The 22,216-nt window shown below is 32.7% G+C and overlaps 1 protein-coding gene and 1 non-coding gene across 17 annotated transcripts in view; both read left to right on the top strand.

Moving 5' to 3' along the window:
* LOC145263650 (5-hydroxytryptamine receptor-like) overlaps positions 1 to 22,216 on the top strand; it is a 1,538,699-nt gene that overhangs the window by 1,202,752 nt on the left and 313,731 nt on the right. The window lies entirely within an intron of this gene.
* On the top strand, positions 7,752 to 7,863 carry LOC145264056 (U6 spliceosomal RNA). Its single transcript, XR_013864626.1, has one exon. It is a non-coding gene; the product is annotated as a U6 spliceosomal RNA (small nuclear RNA).

Genomic DNA, 22,216 nt, shown 5'->3' with positions numbered 1-22,216 from the left:
AAAAAAAACTTTCCGCGTCGTATGCTGGTTTCTTTACCTATTTTTTTTTTTTTTAATATACCGATGTTTCTATTGTATTAAAATTGACTTATAACTTCCCCTCTCTCTTTTTCACCTCCAACCCTCTATGTCGCCCCCTCTTACTTTCTAGGAAAAAATTATATCCTTTAGGTATTTTCTTTTAAATTATACAGAGAACATTTGTATAAATAGTTTGCCTGTGATCTGTTCTAATTTTCAGGTGATTTTTGATATTTTAAATCCCTGTCTGACCACACTGTACGCTGTCGCGTTGGTCATTATCGCTTCCCATTTTGTTGGTGTTACCCAGGTCGTTAGGAAGTATTGTACTATGTAATCCTTGGACGTTGGTTGTGCCCAGGAAAACCTCGCTGCACCGTGTATACCTTCTTTCGGGTCCGTGTCGTAGATTTGGAATATGGCGCTGCAGTCGTTCATGTTTGTGGTTTTGACCTGATTTTTGAAACTTCTTTGCAGCACCACACGTCTTACGCTATTGTTAGTAATGCTTGGGAGTTCTCCTCCTTCCTCGTTACCTCCCCATGCTCCGCTGCCATTGTCCGCGATCGTACTCGCGTCCATATCGACTTCCATACCTGCCTCACTGCTAGCAGTGTAAGTAGGATCAAGTTTAATTCATTTAGGTGGGGGATCGAAGTAGTCGTCGAGTCCCAGGTAATGCTTTGCCCTGAGCGCCCCTCTTGATAAAGCTCCCAACAGACCTGTTCCAGCAGAGTGCTTGTAAAATTGTTCATCCGCCTCCTGCGTTTTACCTTTTCCGTAGTTGAAGTCGTGTCTTTTCGCTGCCCAGTCTAATTGATTTAGGGGAGGCAGGAACTTTTTGTACTCGAGGTCAGTTCCAGGCGCTAGGAACCTATGGTACGGTACCGTCCACTCCGACCACTTTGCTTTCCTCTGTCGCCTCACCGGCGGCATCGTCGTAATATACTTTCATTCTTACATAATTTCTATTTATAGGATATGTTATTGCGTCATTATGACGTCATCAGAAGTGAAATATTATATTGACCTCAGCAATGACGTAGTGGCACTACCCAAATTATTTAGCAGTCACAGGTCTGACGTGGAAACTTCTTGTAATTTCATCAGTCACTAATGAATACGATGATGTTCTAATTTTCTTATATATTTTCATCCTTCAGGCAAGATCTACCTGATATAGCTAAGATATAGTAACTTTTGGTGCGAGTACTTTCAGTTATGCCCCCTTCCTTATAACGTTTTATTAACTGAATTGAATTTAGAATATAAATACATGTCTCTCTCTCTCTCTCTCTCTCTATATATATATATATATATATATATATATATATATATATATACATATATATATATATATATATATATATATATATATATATATATATAAACAACACTAGCGAATAAATACTGGGAACTCAAAGAAAGCGGACATTCGCCGGTAGTCGAATGGAAAATAATAAGACAAGCTACCACATGCAGACATTTAGACGACCCATGTAAATTATGCCTCCATGAAAAATTTTCTATCCTGTACTTTAAAGAACCTCAAAATCTATTAAACTGTAGGCGGGAAATAGCAAACAACTGTGTTCACAAAATAAAACTTACTCTAGGATAGCGATACAAAATAGCTTTAAAACTAACAATAACAATAGAAAACAAACAAATAAATAAATTAAATAAACATGAATATACATAAACGATCACACGCATATATGTATATATATATATGTATATATATGTGCATTATTGTGTACACATAGGTATATTTATATGTATATAAAAAAAAGAAGCAGAACGGCCACCTAAAACCACTAACCTAGCTCTAAAACAGATCCTTTGTTTGATAAAATGCATGCCCATTGGCTGGTAGGAAGGGCCAACTAGTAATCCTCAAAATGTATATTCGCGCATAAGCCTGACGAATCCTATAGTTGGATGAAACGAAGAATATTCAGTGTAGCTTAATCGCCATATATATTTTATAAATTACTAACTAGCTCTACCTACGTATTGAGCACTTTTGAAGTAAATACTTAAAGTTTACGCATAAATCTATACTTTCATATAGTAAATTTATGTGAATAAATGAAATAGTTATATATATATATATATATATATATATATATATATATATATACATACATATGTACTAGCAAAAGTACACGTCGATGACTGGGTTCAAAGACAGCCTACAGAAAATGGACTCTGATTTATGAAAGTATGATAGGTTATGTAAAGAAAGGGTTGTAAATAGATAGTTTCGAATTCGGGGGTATCAAAACCAAAGTAACATATGATGAAAGTAAAAATAAAATAGATAAACCCCATAATTTATTATACCATACCTGTTCACACTGAAACACTTTTCACAATATTCTGTTGATCTATTTTTTAAAAAAACCTTGTTAAACTTTGTGGCATATTTCCATTCTATGGAGGTCAGGCGCGAACGAACACCCCATAATTTTATTATACTATATTTCTTCAAACTGAAACTTTATTATCAAAGTATACTTACGCCGATAGATATGAAAAATCCTCATCTAAGTTTGTGCCTATTTCCATTCTATGGAGGGCAGGCGCGAAGGCAGACCCCACAATTTTATTATACTATCCCTATTTAAGTTAAAACATACTTATCAAAGTATTATTATGTACATCTATATCAAAATCACTTGTAAACGTTTTTTTTTTAAACATATATTTTTTCCATACTTTGTGGACCAGACGCGAACGCATACCCCACAATTTTAATGAACCACCGTTCTGCCAGATCAAACATACCCATTCCTGTGTCTCGATACATCTTCTATCATTATATGTACTCAGTTTTTTTTTAAATAGTCAACCATATAGAAGCCTAATCGTGACCACACACACACCCACACACACACACAGTCATTCAGCTTTATATTATATATATATATATATATATATGTATATATATATATATATATATATATATATATATATATATATATATATACTAGCAATTAATAATGTTGTGTGCATATGTTTATGTATACTAAAAGTTTGAGTCATCCTCAGCTAGCCGATCTCTGAAATGTCAAGTATTTATGTCTAAAATCGGCGGAGTAGATTGGTAGAGACTGCAAAGAACAACTCTTTAAATCTTGCCCTCTTGACTGAAAATTTTCGCCCCAAAACGGATTTGTCTGCGTGTCTGAATTCATATTATGTAAAATTTTAAATGTTTAAACTCAAAATTTGCTGAATAATTTGCTAGAGACCGCAAAAGTCAAGCTTTTGTTTACTTTCTCCGCTTGGCAGCCATATTTTAGAGCAAAAACCGACTACTCAGGGTACACTAGGTCCGAATTGGTTGAATACAATTACTGAGTCCGATTCCTCGTAAATCTCAACCTATTTAATGATAAAAAGGTTAGTTTGCCCGTATATTATAGAAGCGTATCTTAAATTTGAATATAATTTTGCTAGAGACCGCTGAGGTCGATGTTATATTTTAAACATTGATCAAAATTTTAACACATAATGATTTATTGTTTTGAGCTCCAAGCAAATTACATCTTAAATTTTAAGTGATTAGACCCAAAATTGGCGTAAGAGTTTGGTATAGGTTGCAAAGGTAAAAGTATTAAACTTTTACTGCTTGAGAGCCAAATTTCTGATCGAAAACAAATTAATTTGTATCCCCAAATCTCAACACCTCTTTTATCAAATCTCAAGTCTGTAGACTGAAAATTGTATATTTAATTATATATTATATTATATTTAATTCATAATTAGTTATATATAATTGATGTATATTTATGTATATATGTTTGTATATGTATATGTATATTTAATTCATAATTAGTTATATATATATAATTGATGTGTAACTTTAATTTAATCATATTAAACTTTTATTATATATATATATATATATATATATATAAATACACGCACATATAAACACATACACACGCACCCACACAAACAAACACACACACACACACACACACACACACACATATATATATATATATATATATATATATATATATATATATATATATACTCGTTGATAAATTATTATGAAATCACAGTAAGGGCATATTTATCCCAAGAACAATATCAAGCAAGTCGAAATCCGAATTCATTTTTATGAGCAAAGAAGGGCATAATTATATGTTTACCCATCAAGAATTGAAACAAGAATTTACATAGCGAGTAATTCTTATCTCAAAGAACGTCTGAGAATAAAAATAAAATACTACTGGTGTGAAATAATCTTAATATATATTAGTATATTAGTATTATTTTTGCTGTAAGAGGAATTTTCATTCAAACCAACCAATGAAATTCTGCTCGTCATCAAAATAAAAATAGACATACACACATGTCTATGTATCTATCTATTCCGGCATCTACAATCACCTTAAAGTCGAGATGAGTGAAGTTGAATAAAAAGACAGAGGGCGAAATGCATTAATACGACCTCCAATTTATCGGTGCAAAGAGGAATTCTGAAACCAAAATTCCTGTGAAGTCCAATGACGATTGCTAACTAGAAAACAATGATTTCTCTCGTCGATTTCACCGCATGGGATTCACACAAACTTGTCCGAAATTAACACAGTTTTTTCATAGGGTTAAAAGCTATGTTAGTAATATTCAGTCATTATAAACGTTGTTAAGCTTAATGGGGGTAATTGAATACCAGGGACAAGTCAGACAGGTTTTATATCAATGATATTCTTTCTCCTAGATGCATGTTTAACAAAGACTAAGTGTTCACGTCGCGCAGTAGTTTTAAACAAACCTGGGAATTTCTACGCTCTAGAGCAATACATTAACCATCGAGGATTTCCAAATTTTAAAACGTCTAGTACTGGCCAGTGTCATAGTTATGAATCTTCACTGATCTTACAAGAACCAGTGCGTAAACGTAAGTATGTGCACAATCATATATATATATATATATATATATATATATATATATATATATATATATATATATATATATATATTTCAATATTTTCCCCGATTCCGATACATTTACCGATTCTGTACTAGATTCCCGATTCCGATACAATTACCGATTCTCCACCTATTTAACGATAAAAGTGTTATTTTGCCTGATTATTATAAAAGCATATCTTAAATGTGAATATATTTTTTAAAACGTAAAATCACACTTGTCAGGGGATGAGCTACAGATTTTAGTCTCACTGAAAGTGTAAATCCATAAATATTTATTATTTTATTATTACTAAAAGCAGCGGAAGATGTTTATTAAACCAAAATCAAATGAAAACAAGTTAATTAAACGAGTCGAATTTAGTATCGTATATACTAGCATGGGTGCCCGGCGTTGCCCAGGTGTTTAGAGGTTTATGCTGAACAAAAAAATAAACAAAACAAAAAAAAAAGTCAATTTTTTTAACTTTGACCCCTATTATGACCCCTTAAAATTTATTGGTTTGGGCTTAAATCAAGTTAATTAGTTAGATCCATGTCTAAAAACCTATGCCTTAAATTTCAAGTGTTTAGACACAAAATTGTCGGGGGAGTTTGGTAGAGTTCTGAAAGGTCAAATCGTTGAACTTTGACCCCCTAAAAGACAAATCTCTGGCCGAAACCGATCACATAGATTTTGCAACATCTCAGTATGATGCATATAAATTTCGAGTCTGCAGACTTAAAATTGAGTTATTGTGTAGGGAAAATGTACACAGACACACACAGACACGTTCACTTTGATATATATATATATACATATATATATATATATATATATATATATATATATATATATGTACAGAGAGAGAGAGAGAGAGAGAGAGAGAGAGAGAGAGAGAGAGAGAGAGAGAGGGAGACATAAATATATATGGAAACAATTTTGTGTTTCCTGTAAACTTTTACGCAAATATTATGCAAGTATAAATCATGTAGAATATCTGCATGGATATAATTACACGTAATAGTAAACTAAAGATGATCATGCCATCAGAAAACCGAAAAAAAACCAATAGGGAATTAATTAAAATGAATGTTTAAAAGAATATGCAAATTAGCTAGATCTTTTGCAGATGAATTCAATTCCATGACCCATATATAAGAAAATTGGTTTTTCTTTTTAAGTAAATAGAAAAGAGAGTTTTTAATATGAATATCAATACGCACAAAAGAAAAACGAATTCATAGGAGTGTATATATATATATATATATATATATATATATATATATATATATATATGACGTAAATGCACATTTAAAATTCAAAATGTTTAAATTCGACGTTATTTCACGCGGTTAATGGTAAGCTGAATGTATTCGGTCTTCACTAATCGAGCCAGAGATGTCTCGCGATGCGGCGTTAGAATCGTTCCACTGGTATTAATCGTTACACCCTGCACTGAAGATTCCCGAAAGGATGAAACACTAGTGTCTGTAGGTATTTAATTATTATAGTAAAAAAAAGAATTATATATATATATATATATATATATATATATATATATATATAACTACTTCATTTACTCACATAAACTTAATATACGAAAGCACAGATTTATGCGTAAACTCTAAGTATTTACTTCAAAAGTGGTCAATACGTAGGTAGTACTAGTTAGTAATTTATAAAGTAAAAGCCTGACGAATCCTATAGTGGATGAAACGCGGAATATTCAGTGTGGCTTAGTCGCCATATGTTCTTTATAAATTACTATATATATATATATATATATATATATATATATATATATATATATATATATTTATATATACGCATATGTATGCGTATAATTTGCAAGAATTTATTGTTTAAAAGGATACTAAAAAACCTTAATCAGCGGTGTTTCAAAGAATACGTTCTTTTTATCAGAATTTTAAAATAATCCTCAAGTTTTTAAACTCCACGGTTAAGGGAAATGTAATATTTTTTTCGTTTTAAGTATCTTAAGGGTTAATTAATCATTGCAAATTAAAACTTACAGTCTTTAATTGCGCTCATTATCACAAGCTTTATTTCATATTGTGACTATATTGATATTTTTACTTTGATTACTATATAAATATCAATATTTATAATTTGATTACTATATAAATTTAAATATTTATAATTTGATTACTATATAAATATTAATATTTATAATTTGATTACTATATAAATATCAATATTTATAATTTGATTACTATATAAATATCAATATTTATAATTTGATTACTATATAGATATTAATATTTATAATTTGATTACTATATAAATATTAATATTTATAATTTGATTACTATATAAATATTAATATTTATATTCTCTTTAAATTTGGAGGAGCGTTTGGATTGCAAAGGATATTTTCACTTTTTGAACACACACACACACACACATATATATAGATAGATATTAGGAGGTATATTAAGGAAAAAGACGCAAGAAATTGCTCAACATGTTAGTAAAACTTAATATGTTTTTATTATTTCAACCTCGGGGATTTTTACTTAAATCATTACTAGTTGTTTCAAATTATTCTGCCAATTTCATCAGACGATCTAAGCAAAAAATCGTAGCTCGTCTTTTATCTTAGATTGTCTGACAATATCGGCAGGATCTCTAAATTGAAAGAACCTGTAATGATTTAAGTAAAAAAATCCCCTAGGGTGAAATAATAATAATAATAATAATAATAATAATAATAATAATAATAATAATAATGATAATAATAATAACAATAATAACAACAACAACAACACTAATACTACTACTACGACGACGACGGCAGTACATATAATACAATTGGAACGATACAGAGAAGATTAGCATGGCCCCTGCGCAAGGATGACACGCAAATTCGTGAAGCGTTCCGGGGTTTTAATCAGAGGAATAACTGCAAATGTACAACGAGTAACGATAATAAAACGACTGAAATATTAAGGAAAACCCTTGAATGCGGTGAATAATACAAGACAATATAACGAATAAGCGTTACAGGGAATGAAGAACACCGAAACTTCATATTTACATGTTCTACACCACCCATCAAGCATTCCCCCCCATTGTTTCATCACCAATCCCCCCTCCAAAAAAATGATACCAAAGGTCAATAAGGACTGAAAGACCGCGGAGCGAGCGCCAACCAAACCTAGGCTGGGCAAGTGCAAAGAATACTGTGACCTTGGGGAGGCTGAGTGCCACTCAAATTATAGCATAAACCAATGACCACTATCAGCGAGAAATAAATGGTAAGCGGATGTTGCGATGATGCCAATTCATTTGCAAATGCTATCGAAGGAGGTGGAGAGGTCTGGACGTCTGGGGAGACTTGTTGTCACTCAGCTTCCAGAGAATACCACAGGTTTCCAATCAGATCGTTTGTTGACTTGTCTGAAAGCTCCATGTGAGCCGATAATAATAATAATAATAATAATAATAATAATAATAATAATAATAATAATATATGTATATATATGTATATGTATATATATTTATATATATATATATATATATATATATATATATATATATATATATATATATATATATATATATATATAGTAGCGTCCAAATCAACGGGTAGAAATAACAATATGAAAAGCTGAAATTTTGACAACTGGTAGTAGTTATCATCCATAATAAGATACTACAATTTGAATCATTTGCAAATGATAGAAAAAATATTATAACAATTATTTTTTCTATTTTCAAAATAAGAAAGTCCAAAAGTAAGGGACAATATTGAGAAAAACTATGTAAACCGTAGTCTATATTCAAATTATGTATATTTGATGGATATTCCTCATGGATTTTGACGTCTAAGTTCAGCCTCACATACAAAGCTGTACCGAAATTCTGGCATTTAAATTTTTTTTACAGTGGTAGAACTTAGTTTAAATAGAACACATCACAGTTTTTAGTAAATCTGATAATCTCAGACGGTGTAACTGCTGCCATATAAGTCAGATTTTTTTCTTCTCTTAGCCTATCTATATATGTATTTATCTCTTTATCTCTCTATCTATCTATTTTCTCCCTTTATATATATATATATATATATATATATATATATATATATACATATATATATATATATATATATATATATATATATATATATATATACAGTGATTTATGAAAAATTATTCAATATTTATAATTTGATACTATATAAATATTAATATTTATATTCCCTTTAGTTTGGAGGAGCGTTTGGATTGCAAAGTTTATTTTCACTTTTTGAACACCCCCCACACACAAACACACACCCCCACACACACACACACACATATATATATATATATATATATATATATATATATATATATATATGTATAAGGAATTTAAAAATATACCAGCGGTGGTTGACGTTATGTTTAAAGAAAAAATAGAAAAAACCGAATGAAATTATTAAAAAATCAACGTTTCGTCCCCGCTTCAGAGGACATCCTCAGGATAATTGAAATAAAAATGTGATAAAAGAAAAAGTCATAGATCGTGCGACAAAAGACAGTTTTTCAAAATCCAACCCATGTCGGGAAAGGACGAATATGTGTGCGTATGGGAAGGTTGTTTGATGTCTATATATACAACTTTTAAAATGCATTAAAAAAATATGTACATTTTTTTTTTTTTTTTTTTTTTTTTTTTTTTTTTTTTTCCTTTTCCTCTCTTTCTTTTTTTTTTTTTTTTTTTTTTTTTTCTTCTGCGAAACTACTCATTTTCCTGAAACATTCAAAGGAAAAAAAAAAAAAAAAAAAAAAATAGGCTAGCCAGGATCCACCCTGATACCTTGCTCTTTGATTATTATTTTCCCTATGCTAGGGGTTAAATGGTAGAAGCCTTTTCTTTGCGTAATAGTATTAGTATTCAAAATCAGTGCTGATTCTAAAAGTCTTCTTTTAGCTCTATCTATCACGTATTTAATAATTTTCGCTTGATCTAAATTAAATGAGTGATCGTGTTCTGCACAATGGCAAAAGAGTGCATTTAGGGCGTTACCATTCCTTATATCTCTTCTGTGCTCGTTAAGTCTTAATTTCAATTTACGTTGTGTTTCACCTATGTACGCTTGTTGACAGTTGTTACATGGGATGGAATATATACCGGCATCGGATGTGAGAGTTTTGGGAGAGTGCTTGGTAGTTTTTTAATGTCTATTTTATGGTTGAGGAAGTTGTTTGTATCAGGTGAAAACCGAGTCTATTAAGAGTGTCGTAGATTTTTGTATTTTTGGTGTGGGTGGGAATGAAAAGATGTCTGTTTAATAGTGAGGTATCTGTTTTATTTTTCTGTGTGTTTATGTTATAGTGTATTTTCGTAGCTTTTTTCTTTGCGTAAGAAATGAAATAGGATGGATACTGTAGTTTTCTTAAAACATTCGTAATATATTGAAATTCATCATTAAGATATCGGGGACTGCATATTCTAAAGGCACGTATACTATAACATAACACACAGAAAAATAAAACAGATACCTCACTATTAAACAGACATCTTTTCATTCCCACCCACACCAAAAATACAAAAATCTACGACACTCTTAATAGACTCGGTTTTCACCTGATACAAACAACTTCCTCAACCATAAAACAGACATTAAAAACTACCAAGCACTCTCCCAAAACTCTCACATCCGATGCCGGTATATATTCCATCCCATGTAACAACTGTCAACAAGCGTACATAGGTGAAACACAACGTAAATTGAAATTAAGACTTAACGAGCACAGAAGAGATATAAGGAATGGTAACGCCCTAAATGCACTCTTTTGCCATTGTGCAGAACACGATCACTCATTTAATTTAGATCAAGCGAAAATTATTAAATACGTGATAGATAGAGCTAAAAGAAGACTTTTAGAATCAGCACTGATTTTGAATACTAATACTATTACGCAAAGAAAAGGCTTCTACCATTTAACCCCTAGCATAGGGAAAATAATAATCAAAGAGCAAGGTATCAGGGTGGATCCTGGCTAGCCTATTTTTTTTTTTTTTTTTTTTCCTTTGAATGTTTCAGGAAAATGAGTAGTTTCGCAGAAGAAAAAAAAAAAAAAAAAAAAAAAAGAAAGAGAGGAAAAGGGGAAAAAAAAAAAAAAAAAAAAAAAAAAATGTACATATTTTTTTAATGCATTTTAAAAGTTGTATATATAGACATCAAACAACCTTCCCATACGCACACATATTCGTCCTTTCCCGACATGGGTTGGATTTTGAAAAACTGTCTTTTGTCGCACGATCTATGACTTTTTCTTTTATCACATTTTTATTTCAATTATCCTGAGGATGTCCTCTGAAGCGGGGACGAAACGTTGATTTTTTAATAATTTCATTCGGTTTTTTCTATTTTTTCTTTAAACATATATATATATATATATATATATATAGATAGATAGATAGATAGATAGATATTAGGATGTATATTTAGGGAAAAGACGGAAAAATTGTTCAACATGTTAGTAAAACTTAATAGTTTTTATTATTTCAACCTCGGGGATTTTTACTTAAATCATTACTAGTTGTTTCATATTATCCTGCTAATCTCATCAGACGATCTAAGCAAAAAATCGTAGCCCGTCTTTTATCTTATATTGTCTGACAATATATATTATATTATATTAGTAATTTATGAAAATATATATTGCCATTAAGCTACACATAATATTTCCCGGAATATTATGTGTAGCTTAATTGCAATATAAATTTTCATAACTTACTACCTAGCTTTATCTATGTATTGAGCACTGTTAAAGTAAATACTGAAAAATTTACGCATAATATTATATCATCATATATTAATTTACATGATTAAATGAAGTAAGCATATGTATATATATATATATACATATATATATATACATACATACCTATATGTGTGTGTGTGTGTGTGTGTGTAAGATTGTGAATAAAGACAATTAAAGTAAGATTTATAGTTTAATTTCAATATCAACAAAATTGTCAAGTGTACGGTCGTTTCTAAACAAGATAATTCGACCAATTCTATAACACGTCAAAGAGGTGACCAATAATTCACCGACATGAGTTATTCTTTGAACGATTAATCAGAGTTTCATAGCCATATTAATAAAACTTGGTCGATGTAAACTCAGATCTTCTCCATTTTTCTACTTTTGAAGCTGATCTGTTAGAATCGGGAATCTATAAGTTATTTAATCACTGGCCTTTATCTAAGAATTAATTCCGGACATATGTTGGTTGGCTGATTGAACTCATTGATCAACAACGATATCTAATAGACAATCTAGTAATTTCATTTTCAAATAATGCAAGGGCAATGATAATAATAATAATAATAATAATAATACTAATAATAATAATAATGATAATAATAATAATAATAATATCATTAATAATGTTATTATTTTTAATAATAATAATATCTATTATTATTGTTATTATTATTATATTTAATAATAATAATAATAATAATAATAATAATAATAATAATAATAATAACCACTATACAGAAGACTAGCTCAAAACGTCCGAAGATGTATACTTCAAACAAACGTGCCAGATTGCATTACAAAACGCAGCACCACACTGATACATACGGACACAGAGAAAAGAACTGCTCTCGGCATCTATATGCATATCATGTGCTTACCCGCCATTTGGAAAATACTGACAGCTTAACTGAGCGGGCGAATATACCACTCCCTCAAAAGAACAATCCGCAGCAACATAAAAGCTTAAAACCAGCTTAAAATATTAAATTGTTAGGCAACAAAGCACCTCTATTTGTTGTTGTTTTGCTAGGTTATAGAACATAACATTTAATCCATAATCTTCAAATTTCTCTTCGTGATCTTCAGGAGCTTAATGTTCTCAACATTTATTGTTTATCAAATCGGGAAATCGGCCGTGGGTATAAATGTGATTAAAAAAAGATAAGAATTACTGTGAACATGAACCAAAATACTGACAGTGTCCGAGGTCCCTATTAATCTGGCCGTCCTAGAGTTACTTCTTACAGGGAAGACAATGCTTCCCGATGAACAGAAATGATGTTAGAAAGCAAAGAGAGGAACACATGATTTACTATACATAGATCAAAAGATCCTAAATCATGTAAAAAGAAGGAGAAATAATTTAGTCATGGACCGACTATATCATATTAGATACTTAAAAGAGTATAAAATACCAAGTAGGATCATCAGCGTGGTAGAAAATTCAATGAGAACATGGAAACTGAATTGACAGCTGATGGGAAACACATAACAGAAATTAACAAAGAGGAATCTTCCAAGGAGATTCACTATCTCCATTACTATGGATCATAGCCATGATGTCCTTGAACAATATACTGAGAAAGTGCCAAGCTGGATACGAGTTCTCTAATACATACGAAAAATGAATCATCTAATGGACGACCTGAAACTTTTTGCATGGACCGAATATGAACTAGAGACACAAATATATACTACCAGGATATTCAGCCAGGATATCCAAATGGAGTTTTGTATGATAAAGTTCGCACTACTTATTGTAAGAAAGGGAAAACTGGAGACAGTAGAAGTCAGGGAACTACCCAATGAAACGGAGATAAGGGCCTATGGGGAACGAGACGCCTATACATATTGTGGAGTTTTGGAAGCAGACACAATCAAAGCAACAGAAATGGTGAAGAGAATCGAAGTAGAATACCCCAGGAGAACAAGAAAACTTCGAGGAACAAAATTGTATGCAGAAACCTAATATAAAGTACAAATACATAGGCAGTATCACTTGTAAGTTAATCTGAATCGTTTCATGGGATGGACTAAAGAAAAACTGAGACTGCTCGATCAGAAAACCAGGAAACTCATGATCATTCTCAATGCACTACACCCACAGGGCGTTGTGATCGACTCTTCGTTAAAAGGAAAGAAGGCATGCTAGGACTAGTTTGTATATATTACTGTGTCCATGACACCCATACACAAAGATACAAAAGATAGAATGAGAAAAAATACCTAAAGCAATACAGGGAAATGATATTCATGGCAGCGAGAGACACTGAAAAAAATTGCCAAAACAGAAAGCATAAACTGTGTCAATCGCTTTACTGCAGAATTAGTACAATATCAATATTTCCCTAAATATACGTCACAAAAATAATGCAATTGTACCATCAAAGCGTTGCTTTAAGTTTAGTTATTTCCCAAACTTTTATTAACAGTCATGCTTTATTCACGAAGTTATGGCATTTTATTTATTACCAAAGAAATTTTACTGTCCATGGCTTTAATGAAGATCTCTTACAATGCCAAAATATCAAGCGATTAAAGGTTATCGAAAAGCAAAGGATAGTTGCTAGACTCGCAGAAGGATTTTCTATCCAAAAATTTAGCCACGGAGCTGGAATGGGATCCAAAAACCTTGGCTGCATTCTTGAACAACACGAACACCAAATCGAGAAAAATAAGGGCACCAGGAGAAACCTTTTAGATCGTGATATTCGGAAAATTCGTAGGGAATCAACCGAAACACAAACAGCACTAGTGCTTTCGTTTTTGCAAAAGCTGGAATCGCTTCAAGATCCAGGCATGCCCTATACAATGTGTTGAATGGGATTACAAAGAACATCCAACCTCTTCCAATGCCTCCATTGAGCAAACAACATTGGGAAAAACGAATGGCTTGGACACAGCATTACATAAAAATGTATTTCCAACAGTTCCGATTTAGAGATGAGGCCCATGTTACTCTTGACGGTCCGGATAGATGGACAAAAGTTTGAAACCCTAACGAATCTCAAACCCGTTACAGAGTTCATCGCCAACAAGGAGGTAGAGGCATCATGATTGGCCGGAGATCATCGGGGATAAATTGGTTGGACCATTCCGAGTGCCAGAAGGTATAAAGCTTACCAGCAATGCGTACACGGCCTTTTTGGATAATCATTTGTCGACATGACTAGATAACCTATCATTGTCATGTCGCTTTCAAATGATTATTTACATCGCAAGGTACCGTCCCATTCTGCTTGAGGCGACTGCATCCTTCCTTGAATCTATGGAATTCGTTGGGGAAACTCTTTATAACCTGAACACCGTGTTCTTTAGGCCTTGACGCCATTGAATATCTCTGGTCATTATTAAATTAATTAAAAGAGGAGTTTATGAGGGAGGAGAGCAATTTACTTCAAAGGATGCCTTGTGGAGGAACATAGTTGATTTTGCTAGAGTCATAACTCCTTTTAAGATCAAAGAATTGAATAACTCGGGGACAAAAGGTTGTTTTAATTATTTTTTTTAAATGATGGATATGTCGATAAATAATTTATTTATATAAGACCCATACTTAGGATATGTTTTTATTTATTATTATTTTACAGATAAATATAATAGAAAATAAAGTTCGAAAGATAAGACATTGTATTTTTGCCCTAAAACAACATTTTAAGAAACCTGTAATAAAGCGATGGGCAGTGGAAATTCTTCGATAAAGAATAAAATGTCATAAATTCGTGAATATCGATTGAATTTGAATAATATTTTTGGAAATAACTAACCTTAAAGGAGTCGTTTGATGATATCATTTTCATTTTGTCGTGACGTATATTTAGTGAAATATTGATATTTTACTAATCTGGAATAAAGCAATTGACGCAGTATAGAGATAAAGTATAAGACGATAACAGAAAAATTGGAAGAGAAACACCTACATGGAAGATTCATATGGATGACAAAGGATGAAAATAATTAGAATGGATATGGATGTGAAAAGAACACATAAGAAGTGAAACCGAATCCCTAAAAACCGAAACACAAGATAACTCGATCAGAACAAGCTACATCAAAGCAAAAATCGACAAAGCACAAGAAAACAGCAAATGCAGACTCTTTGAACGAAGAGACGAAATGATACACCATATAGTAAGTGAATGCAGCAAAGTGGCCCAAAAAGAAACACAAGAACAGACACGATCAAGTGGGAAGTGCAGTAGACTGGGAATTATGCAAACAACTGCATCTCGCGGAGCACAGGCAAATGGAGCAAGCATAAGCCGGCAAAAGTAATTTACACGAGATTCACAAAACCCTGAAACTGCTAAACCCATCTAAGCAAGAAGACCGGGTAACGTAATAATTAACAAGAAAGAAAAGTGCTGTCAAATTATAGACTTTTCTGTTCCAGCTGACCATAGGGTAAATATCCAACAAAAGCAGAAACGAAGCAAATATACAAATATAGAGCTAAAAGGTATATGGAACACTGAAGAACAGCTAAATAATACCTATAATAGTAGGAGCAGTAGGAACCATCCCGAAAAACTTAGAAAAAAATGGGAAAAATTAGAATCAAAGGAATGGCTGAAAAAATACAACGAACAAGAGATCCTGGATATGACCTTAAACTATATCCGATGGTGAGGGCCCCAGCTTGCAGGTCTTAGGGAGTGTGGGGCCACCCTTTAATTGCCATTGCTCCCAGGTCCACTCTGACCCGGAGTGGTAGCATCTGTTAGGGTCCCAACTATGGGTTAAATAGAATACGACTTAAAAAACAAATATACTATATTAAAAAAAAATCGTTCTTCAAAATCACCAGATTCGGCATTAAATAACCTGAAAAGGGTTGATATGCCGTAAAACAAAGCAACCAACAAACAACGAACAAGATTAATGAAAACAGCTGAAATATAAAGGAACATCTTTGAATGTTGAGACTAACGCCCAGGAACAACAAACGCGAGCCAGACAAACTGCTGTAGAGGCAAAATATGAAGCACTTCATGGAACCAAGCTATGTCCTTTTACTCCCCCCCATCATCCATTACCACGTCACCCCCCCCCGAAAAAGAAGAGTGAGACCGAATAGTCAAGTAGAGTAAAGATCGCGAGATAAGTCTGCGGGATAAGTTCGAAGAAAACTGAGATATGGGGAGACGTATTGCCACTCAAATTCCAGTGAAGATCAATAGCCGCTTCCAACGATACACCTATGGAAAGCAGTTGCTACAAAAATGCAAATTTATTTACAAATGTTATCGAAAGAGGTGGAGAGTACTGGAAATCTGGGTAAACTTGTTGTCACTCAGCTTTCGGGGAACACAACGGGCTGTTTTCAATGAGAGATCTTTGATGACCTGTGTGAAAGCTCCTTGTGAGACAATAGTAATAATATTACTAATAATACAAATAATAATAATAATAATAATAATAATAATAATAATAATAATAATAATAATAATAATAATAACAACAGTAGTAATAATAACATAAATTGTAATTGCGCGCTCCCTTTTATTATGGAAGAAGACTTGTAGTATTTCCTTTTTTCTCATGTTATTGATGTTAATTTTGTGGGCGGTGACCTCCCCCCCCCGATAAAAAAGTTTCGGACGTCTTATTCGGTTGACAATTGGTAAAATTAAATCTGATTTGTATCACGTACTCAGCGCAAAATTTTATAGAAAAAGTTAGACACATTATTAGCATTATTATAATTAGTATAATATAGTTTTTTAGCTTTTATTTTTCGATTCGTCAGAAGATAAAACTGCGTTGACAAGCGATTATCGATTTCAGTCGTCTTTAAGTTCATCTTGTGTGGCGCGTTGAAAACTAAGTACATCGGTTATCGAACGTTCGCGAGTTCCATTGACATACAAAAGAAGTTCATGATGCGTTGTCAATACATCATTTTATAAAGAACGAGTTAGATGACATTATTTTCTAAATAACACACGAATATATCTGTTTCCGCACGTAAGTCTACTAGAAGGAACTGTCCTCGAGATTGTGACGCACTAACAGCTACTTTTGTTCACTATGAACCAAAAACTATTTATTTGTTAGTTTTCATTGCCTATCCTCCTCCCGATTGACCCGATATTATATTTATAGTATAAAAAACCAAAGACTTTGTTGAATGAATTTCAATAAAATCGATTATAATCACAAAGACACACACTCACACAAACACACAGACATACAGACACACACGCATATATATATATATATATATATATATATATATATATATATATATATATATATATATATATACAGATCAGAATAAAAAGATCAAGATAATTTAATAATTAACAAAAACATAACAATCACCAACCAACACTACACTAAACCAAACTAACCTAGTGTATTAATGTGTTTGCCCCTTCGAAGCAGTCTTCAAACCGATACTAAAAACTCATACAACGCATACATAGGCAACACGAAAACAACTCTCTCTCTCAACAACTAACCTATCATTTAGCTGACAATAGCGCCATAGAACAACACCCAACGCTCAATGATAAAAGCCTACAGTCGTTCGACATAAGGCATTTCTAAACTAACGATACTAAAATTCGATATCTTAACAACTACACCCAGCGACTAAAATTGTTCATACTTATCCAAAAACTACTGTTCTTTTTTTGCCTCAATCTCATTTAATATCGGGACAAATATACTATCAGTATCAAAGTACACTTACGCAGATTGATATGAAAGGTCTTTATTAAAGTTTTCCATTCTATGGAGGCCAGGCGCGAACGCAGACCCAACAATTTTATTTTACCATCCCTATTTAAGTTAAAACATACTTATCAAAGTATTCTAATGCCCATCTATATCAAACACACTTGTAAACGTTTTTTTTTTTAATTTTTAAATTTTTATTTCCATACTTTGTGGACCAGGCGCGAACGCAGCCCTACATTTTTAATGAACCACCGTTCTGTCAGATCAAACACACCCATTCCTGTGTCTCGATAGATCTTCTATCATTATTTGCAATCAGTTTTTTTAAAATAGTCAACCATATAGAAACCTATTCGTGAGCAGACCCACACACACACAGATACAGACATTCAGCTTTATATTATATATAAATATATATATATATATATATATATATATATATATATATATATATATATATACAGTGGTGCAACTATATATATATATATATATATATATATATATATATATATACAGTGGTGCCACTATATATATATATATATATATAATATATATATATAATATATATATATATAATATATATATATATATAATATATATATATATATAATATATATATATAATATATATATATAATATATATATAATATATATATATAATATATATATATAATATATATATATAATATATATATAATATATATATAATATATATATAATATATCTATATATATAATATATATATAATATATATAATATATTTATAATATATATATATATATATATATATACATATATATAAGAATTGCTTTTAAGTTTACCAAAATTATCCAAGATGGCAAAATTAAAGTAAATTATAAACATTAAAGAATTAATTTTCTTTTCTTTTTTTATTACATTTTCACCCCCAAAAAAGAAAATTGCCACTTTGGTGTAGGGGGCTACTATCAGGGGACACAACTGCTGGGGTACTATGTAGGTATTTGGGCAGCAAGATGTCGGTTCACGTTACACTTAAACTTCTGCACGTCAGTACTGTTGGAGAAGAAGGGACCCGGAATGGAATTCCGGAGTCTAGCGGTTCTGGGGAATAAACTATTGGAGTAAGAAGATCTTTTACATCTAGGATCTCCACAGTGTGAGGGTGGGATTTAGCAGCCTGTCGGGTTTGTCGAGGGTGCTCACGTCGTGGAGGCACAAGTGATTGCAGTTCGTCAGAGCATTCACCACTAAAATACTTGTAGAAAAGGAAGAGGGATGCAACATTTCGTCGATGGGACAGAGGCTGAAGCTTAGATGCCAGTTCAGGGCTGTCAGGTTTGCGACTCTCTTTTGAACCTTGTCAAGGAGCGAGAGACTAGTAGCATATGCACCAGCCCAGATGTGGCAGCAATACTCCATACATGGGCGAACGGTAGCCTTATACAGGTACAGGATACTTTCGGGTGTTAATAGTTCTAGCACGGTAGAGAGAGCCCACCTTTCTTGCAGCGGCCCTGGCAATGCCTTCAAGGTAATTGTTCCAACTCATGTTTCCTGTGAACGTTAGGCCAAGGAGTTTGAATCATGTACTCTCAGATAAAGAGTCGTTGGCCATTGCTATAGGTGGTAGAGAGGGTTTCTTGTAATTGTTGAATGAAACTAGTTTAGTCTTGGCAGCATTGAACGCGACCAACCACTTTTGTCCGCATTCCACCAAAGATTAGAGGTCTTCCTCTAGTGTTTCTGCGATTTTTTTAGAAATGTGTTTATTCGTCTTCCTGTCGTGCCTTCCATAGAGTGTAGTGTCATCAGCATATATACCCATCTCAGAGGCAATTTTGTCGGGGGGGGGGTCATTTATGAATATCAGGAAAAATAGAGGTCCAAGGATAGAACCCTGGGACACCCCCGCATTTATATCATATTGTTTAGATGTACGACCGTCGAGGACACCCTGGATTTTTCTCTTATCTAAGAAGGATTTAATTATGTTAAGTATTCTACCAATGATACCGTATGACTTAATTTTCCTGAGGAGACCCTCATGCCATACCCTGTCAAAAGCCTTAGATATATATAGAGCTTCCGTTTTCCCTGCCCCGCTTTTTCCAGTGAATGCTATACACGTTCAGAGATCACAGTGAGGATGTCGGCTGTGGAACGGGCTTGTCTAAATCCATATTGTTTGTCAGTCAGAAGTTTTGCATCTGTAAGATGATGGACTAGAGCATGGTTAATTAAGGTCTCAAATATTTTGGCAGAAAGTGGGAGGAGGCTAACGAAGCGATAATTTGATGGGTCAGTCCTTTCGCCAGAATTCTTGAATACTGGTCCAACAGAAGCAGTTTTCCAACAGCCCGGAAAGCAAGCTTCGTTAAGGCATTTGTTGTAGAGTTTGGAGAGAACTGGAGCTACTTCGCCCGAGCACGTTTTTAATAGCACAGCTGGGATAAGATCGGGTCCACATGCTTTTAAAGTGTCAAAGGTTTTTATGATAGCATGCACCTGAGCAGGGGTGGTTTTCAGATCGTCTAGCGTGGGTTCTGTCCGCTTAGGAAAGTCAGGTAGGGGGTGATTAGAAGGGTCCAGTGTGGAGTTTGAGGCAAACCGACTGGCAAGCATGTTAGCCTTGTCGGTTGCTGAGGAGACAACCTCGTGATTGTTGGTTAGTGGGGAAATTGTTGATTGCCCTTTATTTACTCCACTGTTGTAGATTTTCCAGAAGTCTCGAGTTCCTAGTTTTTGTGCTTCGATGCGCTTTTTAGTGGTTTCCGTAAATTCTCTCTTCGCTGTCGCTATTTCTTTCTTAACGTTATTTCTAGCTTCTATATACTTCAGTCTGTTTGAACTGGACTTATGTCGGTTAAACCTACGGTATGCATGCTGCTTTTGAGCAATGGCAGTTGCAAAACTCAACGTAAACCATTGGGGAGAGTTGGGCTTACTATACTTACTTTCTTTTTAGCATTAAATATGTTTTTACCTCTTTTTCAAAGTGTATTAAACATGTTTTACTAACTACTTTATATATATATATATATATATATATATATATATATATATAGTGGCGCCAAAAAGAATGTTCTTTGTTATTTTTTTAAAACCGCAAATTTTAGCTAAATTGAGTGTGTAAACAACCTATACTTCATTTGAATCGCCTTTTAGTTTTGTATTTGACTTTTCACCGATACATCCTTGTTTTCACGAAAAATCAAAAAATAAACAAACTACCATTTGAGAAGGAAAAAAACAATCGGCAGCAACATAAAAGCTTAAGACCAGCTTAAAATATTAAATTCGTAGGCAACAAAGCAACTCTATTTGTTGTTGTTTTGCTAGGTCATAGAACATTTAATCCATAATCTTCAACTTTCTCTTAGTGATCTTTAGGAGCTTAACTTTCTCAAAATTTGTTGTTTATCTAATCGAGAAATCGGCCGCAGGTATAAAGGTGATAAGAATTAATTAAGAAAGATAAGAATTAATGTGAAAATGAACCAAAATACGGGCAGTGTTTGAGGTCCCTATTAATCGGCTCGACCTAGAGTTAGTTCTTATAGGGAAGACAATGCTATCAAGATCCACATCATTAGCAACAGATTTGAAACGGCTCCACAAAACCAATAACAGTGTAATCTTGTTAAAAGAAAACTCACGTTCTACGGTTTAGATCAGATTGGAAGAATTTAATTTGCAGAGCTGTGTTGCAAGAGGCAAGCCAGTGCTTTCTGTAAAGAACAGAAAGCTCCGTCTGCATTCGTCAGATGCAATGAAGATCATGACTTATCATATTGGTCTGAAGTAATTTTTAGCC

Source organism: Euprymna scolopes, chromosome 39 (genome assembly GCF_053919585.1).
Source record: "Euprymna scolopes isolate OS-2025 chromosome 39, ASM5391958v1, whole genome shotgun sequence".
NCBI classification, from domain to species: Eukaryota; Metazoa; Mollusca; class Cephalopoda; order Sepiida; family Sepiolidae; genus Euprymna; species Euprymna scolopes.
The sequence above is the reverse complement of the archived record's forward strand: the minus strand, read 5'-3'. Positions and strand labels throughout refer to the sequence as shown.